Here is a 6,000-nt window from a genome sequence, read left to right as displayed (position 1 = left end):
TGCGGCTGTGTTGCCTTTCTTTTTTATTTGCTCTTTTACCGCCTCGTAAGCCTTCATGAGGATTTCGGCTTCTGTCGGGGGAGAGTAGGCCGCTCTCGTTGCCATGGTGAATCTGTGACTCTGGGATCGATCAGGATCGGTTTCACCTGTCTTGATTAATCTGCGTCTGTTCATCCTGGCTTGGGCTTTGTGCGACCAACTAAGCCTTGACGCTCTTGTTTTGGGTTGGTTGAGCTCAGTTATTTATCCTGGATGTCTGAATCCTACTTTTGTACAATGGGTCCCTGGAAAAAGAATCCAAGCTGCTGATTATGCTGCTGCGTCAACTAGATATATCTAAAATAGGATTTCTTTGTTAACTGTTCTTTGTAGAACTTTGCAAAGTAGATATATCTAAAATATTATTTTTTTGTTAATTTTATTTCCAAAGTTTTAGAATTAGCCAAGGATGGGTTTTGTTACTGTGTGATTTGTAATGCTAGAGTTGGAAGAGAAATGTAACAAAAAAAAGCGCGTAAAACAGAAAAAGAAACAGAAAGAAACATCTCCACACAAACTGAATGAACAGTACAGTACTGTACAGTATTATGCGGGAAATAGGGTGGGTGGATCGATTCAAATATCGATAACATCGATACTAATAGTAGTATTAGTAGTGGCTCGATACCAACGTCATAATTGACATTTTTCTGCTCGATTTATTTTTCGCAAGTATCTATTGTTGTGCCATTCATGTTGTTACATTTTTGAAATTCTATTTCTATATTGTTATATCGTTTACAAACTCAGGGAATAGGTTCTTGGACACAGGAGGGCTTTGGAGGCAAAAGAAATCAGATTTGAATGAGAGCGTAGTAGTTTTTGCTTTTGTGTGCTTATTTTGTTTTTATTCTCGGCTTTGTGTGAAAAATATGGTATGTAATATCAGGATGCAATTTGATCATTTCTTGATATTCTTTCATTGTCTTATATCACTGTATTTATACGTTGTTAAACTGTTTGTTTTTTAGTTTGCCTAAAGTCTTTGTCCATCACGATCCACAAATTACAGGCAAAACCACTACATCATTAAATGAGCTTGAAAATTTCAAGTTATAAAATGCATCAGGATCAGTTTTGACAACTGCCCTGTCCTTGACTTTGATTGGTATCGGATTGATACCAAAATTTGCAGTATCGCCCACCCTTACCAGGAAGTGTTCCTCCCGCCAGTGGCTGCTCCATCCCACTCATTATTATTCAAGAGGCGGGCCAACCCACTCGAAGAGGCTGCGAGGGGGGCGGTGCCCACCGGACCTGCCGTGCGGGGTGGTGCGTTGCCGCGGAGTGTGTTTTGCTTCATGTTTTGTTGTGGCCATAAGCTGAATGTGGGCTCTCTGTCCGCTCTGACACCACGGAGGGAAGCCCCCTGACCCCCCTCCCCCTCGGTCCTCCCTCCTCCGGACCCGCGGGCTCGGCGAGCGGCTCCATCCGGCTCCATCACAATCCAGGAAATGCGGACCGCTGGCTCATTCGCCACCGGATAAATGGCTGCAGCTGTCGTACAGTAGCAAACTGGTAAATATCAACGCTCCTCACACGGCTTGTGGCGTGTTTTTGTTGTTAATATGGCAGCGTGTTGTCACGGTGGGTGTAAAGTTGCTGACAGAATGGCGTTTCCACATTAAGGCAGTGACGTGAAGTTGGCTCGCTCGTTGTTTTGTGTTCAAAAACAAATATTTTTACAAGGAGAACAGGCAAGATGGGCACCGCATAGTAGTCGATTATTTAGCATTTTGGCTGCACGATCCAAACTGCTTCACAGCCTTGGCAATACTTGCACCACAGTGGACACTCATACAATTGAAAGATGCCCACATACCAGCGAGCAACAGTACATGCAAACAGGATTTAAAATGTAGCATTGCCAAGTTTTTTGGAATGGACTTCACCTACTTCAACATGGCACACTTCTACCAGATGACATCATACTTACCAGCTGACTATGCTAGCTTTGACTGCTTTATTCTCACCCACAACATAGCAGCACCGCATCCCCTGTGATGGAATGAAAACACAATTCTGATTGTATTTCAGGGTGTTACCTTTAAAAACGAATGCCATACATGAGGTCATATTTGCGAGGAACATCTGTCTGCAGAACAGGTGGCTAAATGAGGCTGCTCTCCTGAGGGCAGGTCAATAGGTCAGCACAGTTGTTGGAAGTTTTACGACTTATTTTCATAGCTGGTTAAAGTCAAACTTCACTGCATTGTAGTAAGGATGATGCGGACATGGCTTACAATTATTTTTCATATTGCCTATCATGCAATAGACTCAGCCTAACACAAACTAACAAGTGGTGTCTCAAATGAGCTGTCGTTTTATTTAATGTAGCCATGTTTCCACCGAGCAGTATAGTACAATTTTGTATGTTAAGCCTTGATTTGGTTCGCGTTTCCACGACAGGAAGGCAGTATGCGTATGAATACATTATGCACTACTCACAAAAAGTTTGGGATGCAGTGGAACCTTGGTTTGTATCATGAATCCAGTCCAGAAGGTCCAACTCAAACCGAAACATACTGTAACATAATCCATTTTTTCCATAAGATATAATGCAAATCCAATTACTCTGCTCTGGGGACCAGAACTCCAGACTAACTATTTTTTTACTAGAAGCACAGTAGCCCCTAACTTAAAATTTTAGGAGCGCAAGTAGAAAATTTAGGGGCACACATCGAAACCGACTTGCAAAGTAAATCTTCACATTTCCTCCCATTTTTACTGTATTACTGGTAAACACTCAAACAATAAACGACAACTGTTTTCTCTAGCCACCGTGTTTCTTTCCATAACTTTGGAAGGCCTTATTGGACATTTTCCAATCCCGCCCTCTTTCCTTCTTCTCTGGTGTTTGTCTCCTTTCTTTCTCTTTAGGAGTTAATGTGGGTTGACAAACTAACTCATTTGTGTGTTACTGTCAACTACTGGGCTGAAGTGTGGAGCATAAGTTTGTCAGCAACAAAAAGTATTCAATAATAGTAAAATAAGATTGGCAAATTAACTGGTTAGGTTGCCAACTTCTGGAAAAATAAATAAGGGGCACCTTGTTGGCAAGGCCAACCAACCCAACTGTTTTAGAGTAATACTAATACATGGGAAGTTCATTGTTTAATAATATATTTTTTAGTTAAAAACAACACAATAAACAGAATAAAATAACAGTTTAAATAGCTTTCTTATAAAGATCTGTCCTGCTTAATATCCATCCATCAATTTTCTATGGCGCTTATCCTCACTAGGGTCGCAGGTATGCTGGAGCCTATCCCAGCTGACTTTGGGCGAGAGGTTGGGTACACCCTGGGCTGATCGCCAACCAATCACAGGGCACATATAGACAAACAACCATCCACACTCACATTCATACCTATGGACAATTTACCTAAAATGCATGTGTTTTTGGAATGTGGGAGGAAACCCACGCACGGGGAGAACATGCCAAGTCCACACAGAGATGCCCAAGCGGAGATTCGAAATCAGATCTTCCCTATCTCCTGACACTGTGGCCAACATGCTAAGAGTATAAATTGATAGCGCAGGTGTATTCAACTTGCAGCTTACTACTTGGACAAAAAGAAAGTAGAGGTGAGCCATTTGTGTTTTATGTGACTGCCAACATTTAAATTGTACTTTTATTACACCACAACAGTATGCTCATTGTCTTTATGCTATTCTGTGCTCATTTGTCATTAGATACAATACAGGCATCATGTCTGAATTGAACAGTTATCATAAATACTAAGAGTTGAAGCAATATTCCTTGGTGAGCTACTCAGCGGATCAGATGGCGAACTACTGGTAGTTCACGAGCTACCCGTTAGGATGATAGCGTGCTATTTTAAAGCTGGATACACTACGTGTTTATGTTGAACAACTTAGACACACAACTAGTGTTTTAAAGAGAAGACATAATTATTGTAATGGTGGCCAGAGAGCATGGTTGTTAAGTGACACTTTCAAAAAGTAAGTTAGTGCGTACATGAACGTGACAGCCATCGTAGTTTCCCACCGTGAAAGACCTTTTGTTGACGAAGACGGCGATGATGAGGGAGGCGGAGAAGCGATAGCCACAGGGATGACACCTTTATACTTTGCTATGAGTCATTTCTTGAATTCAGTAGTGTTTCTCATCTTCTTTATCAAAGTGCTGGCACTTGCAACTTTCTTTGGCTCAGTTGTAGGTTATTTTGCAGCCATGATCAATAAGAAAAGCAGAAACTTGTGGCGTAACTGTGTTGAATGAACTGGATTGAATGAACTGAGCAAAGTGTACTTATTCTCGGCCTAATTAAGCATTTTCAAGCATAAAAATGATTAAATTAATTACCTAAATGAACTAAAATACAAATGCAAGGCAGGAGAAACATTCAAATTGTGAATGTAGTATTCTACATTGGCCACTAGGTGTCGGTGTTCGGTAAGACAAGGGCCAGACGTCACCGCCAGAAAGGTTTAAATTATCTTACATCAGGCACAATAATAATAACATAATAATCATAATAATAACATCCGCTACCGGTGGGGCCATAACCCATGACAAGCTAAAACTCAACTCTGAACCTCCATCGTCACTTTTTCTCCTCTACACATCTGTCCGCCCACCATTAAGGTCCGCTATGGAACACATTTATTGTGACACACACGAACAGGGGTTTTATTTACGTCATAAATGGCTTATTTACTCTTATGTCTACTATGTTGGGTAATTAGAGTGTAAAGCCATTTAAAGGCGCAATTACAATACATTGATGAGACAATAGAACTATTTGTCACATGGGTGCAATGAAAATGCAGTGTTAGTTTGGAAAAGTAAACAATCCCATACTCAAAATGTCATAATAGGTTTTCAGCACTCCAGTTAGGTAACAAAGGTGCAACATTTCAAAGTGAACAAGTTAAAAATAAATAACCTCTGTTGGTCTGGCTGGTCAAGTTTTGCGACCTTCTTGTAAAATCCAAAGACGTTCCAAACTTTATTATTAGAAATTTTTTTCGTGATGTGTTGAAAATCCTTAACAGTGACTAGTAAATAGCGGTAAGTAGTGGTGACTAGTAAATAGTAGCAGGCCGCTAGTATTTACAACAATTCTTGTGGTCAGCCCTGGCAAGCTATAAAGCATGCGCGGGAATCCTTTCGCCGGCAGCCCAGGCTCTCGCGTCATTTCTTCTCTCGCGATACCTGGTACATGTCTCCACAATTGATTCATCTAAAGATTTATGGCTGATTCTTATCGATCTACCGGCACAGCCAAATCGTTCGCTCGTCAAACCGGACATGCGGTTGCATCGGTTTATCGTTCACAACACAACTAAAAATGTACTGTGTGTCTCCCTGGCAGGAATCCATGAACAAAATAGTAACCTACCTAAATATAGTCTCTTTTGTTCATCCCTTTCTTTCCGTAATTAATTTGATTGTGTAATTAGGCTATTATGCCCGCACAGTCAAGAGAGCAAGGGTTCGAATCTGCGTTCGGGCATCTTGTTCTCCCCCTGTGTGCATTTTCACCCAAAGTCAGTTGGGATAGCTTCAGCACACCCGTGACCCTAATGAGGGCAAGCGGTATAGAAAATGGATGGATTGAATTAAGCTATTACAGTGTGTGCATGATGCTGACAACGTGCCGTGTTTCTAAATCAAACGGCCATCCCATCATGGTGACAGGGTTTGTTCAAAAGTCAAGAAATGAAGAACTTTTACTCCCCGCTGATGAATCAATTATCCAATTATTACTCCCTGCTGATGACTCAATTATCCAATTAGTTTGCCATTATGTAAAGTTCACAACTCATTGATGCCAACAAACAAGTGTTACAGCTCAGGTAAAGATCTCGCAATTGTGAGAAAAATGGTGTATTTTAACATAAGCAATAAAATATCCCTCAAGTTTTGTCACGCATCGTTTTTTTAAAGTAAAGTGTATATTAGGTGAAGATGATTTGATAACAATTTGACAG

The 6,000-nt window shown here is 40.9% G+C and overlaps 1 protein-coding gene across 5 annotated transcripts in view; it reads left to right on the top strand.

Moving 5' to 3' along the window:
- The first annotated feature begins 1,287 nt into the window (after nt 1-1,287).
- Nucleotides 1,288-6,000, top strand: part of LOC129184715 (transcription factor HIVEP3) — a 71,301-nt gene continuing 66,588 nt past the window's right edge. For all 5 annotated transcript variants that reach the window (XM_054780925.1, XM_054780930.1, XM_054780924.1 and 2 more), the window contains exon 1: nt 1,288-1,557. The gene's annotated coding sequence lies outside the window, so the exon portion shown is untranslated. The remainder of the gene's footprint in view (nt 1,558-6,000) is intronic.

This window comes from Dunckerocampus dactyliophorus, chromosome 7 (assembly GCF_027744805.1).
Source record: "Dunckerocampus dactyliophorus isolate RoL2022-P2 chromosome 7, RoL_Ddac_1.1, whole genome shotgun sequence".
Classification (NCBI taxonomy): domain Eukaryota; kingdom Metazoa; phylum Chordata; class Actinopteri; order Syngnathiformes; family Syngnathidae; genus Dunckerocampus; species Dunckerocampus dactyliophorus.
This window is presented reverse-complemented; position numbering and strand designations above follow the sequence as displayed.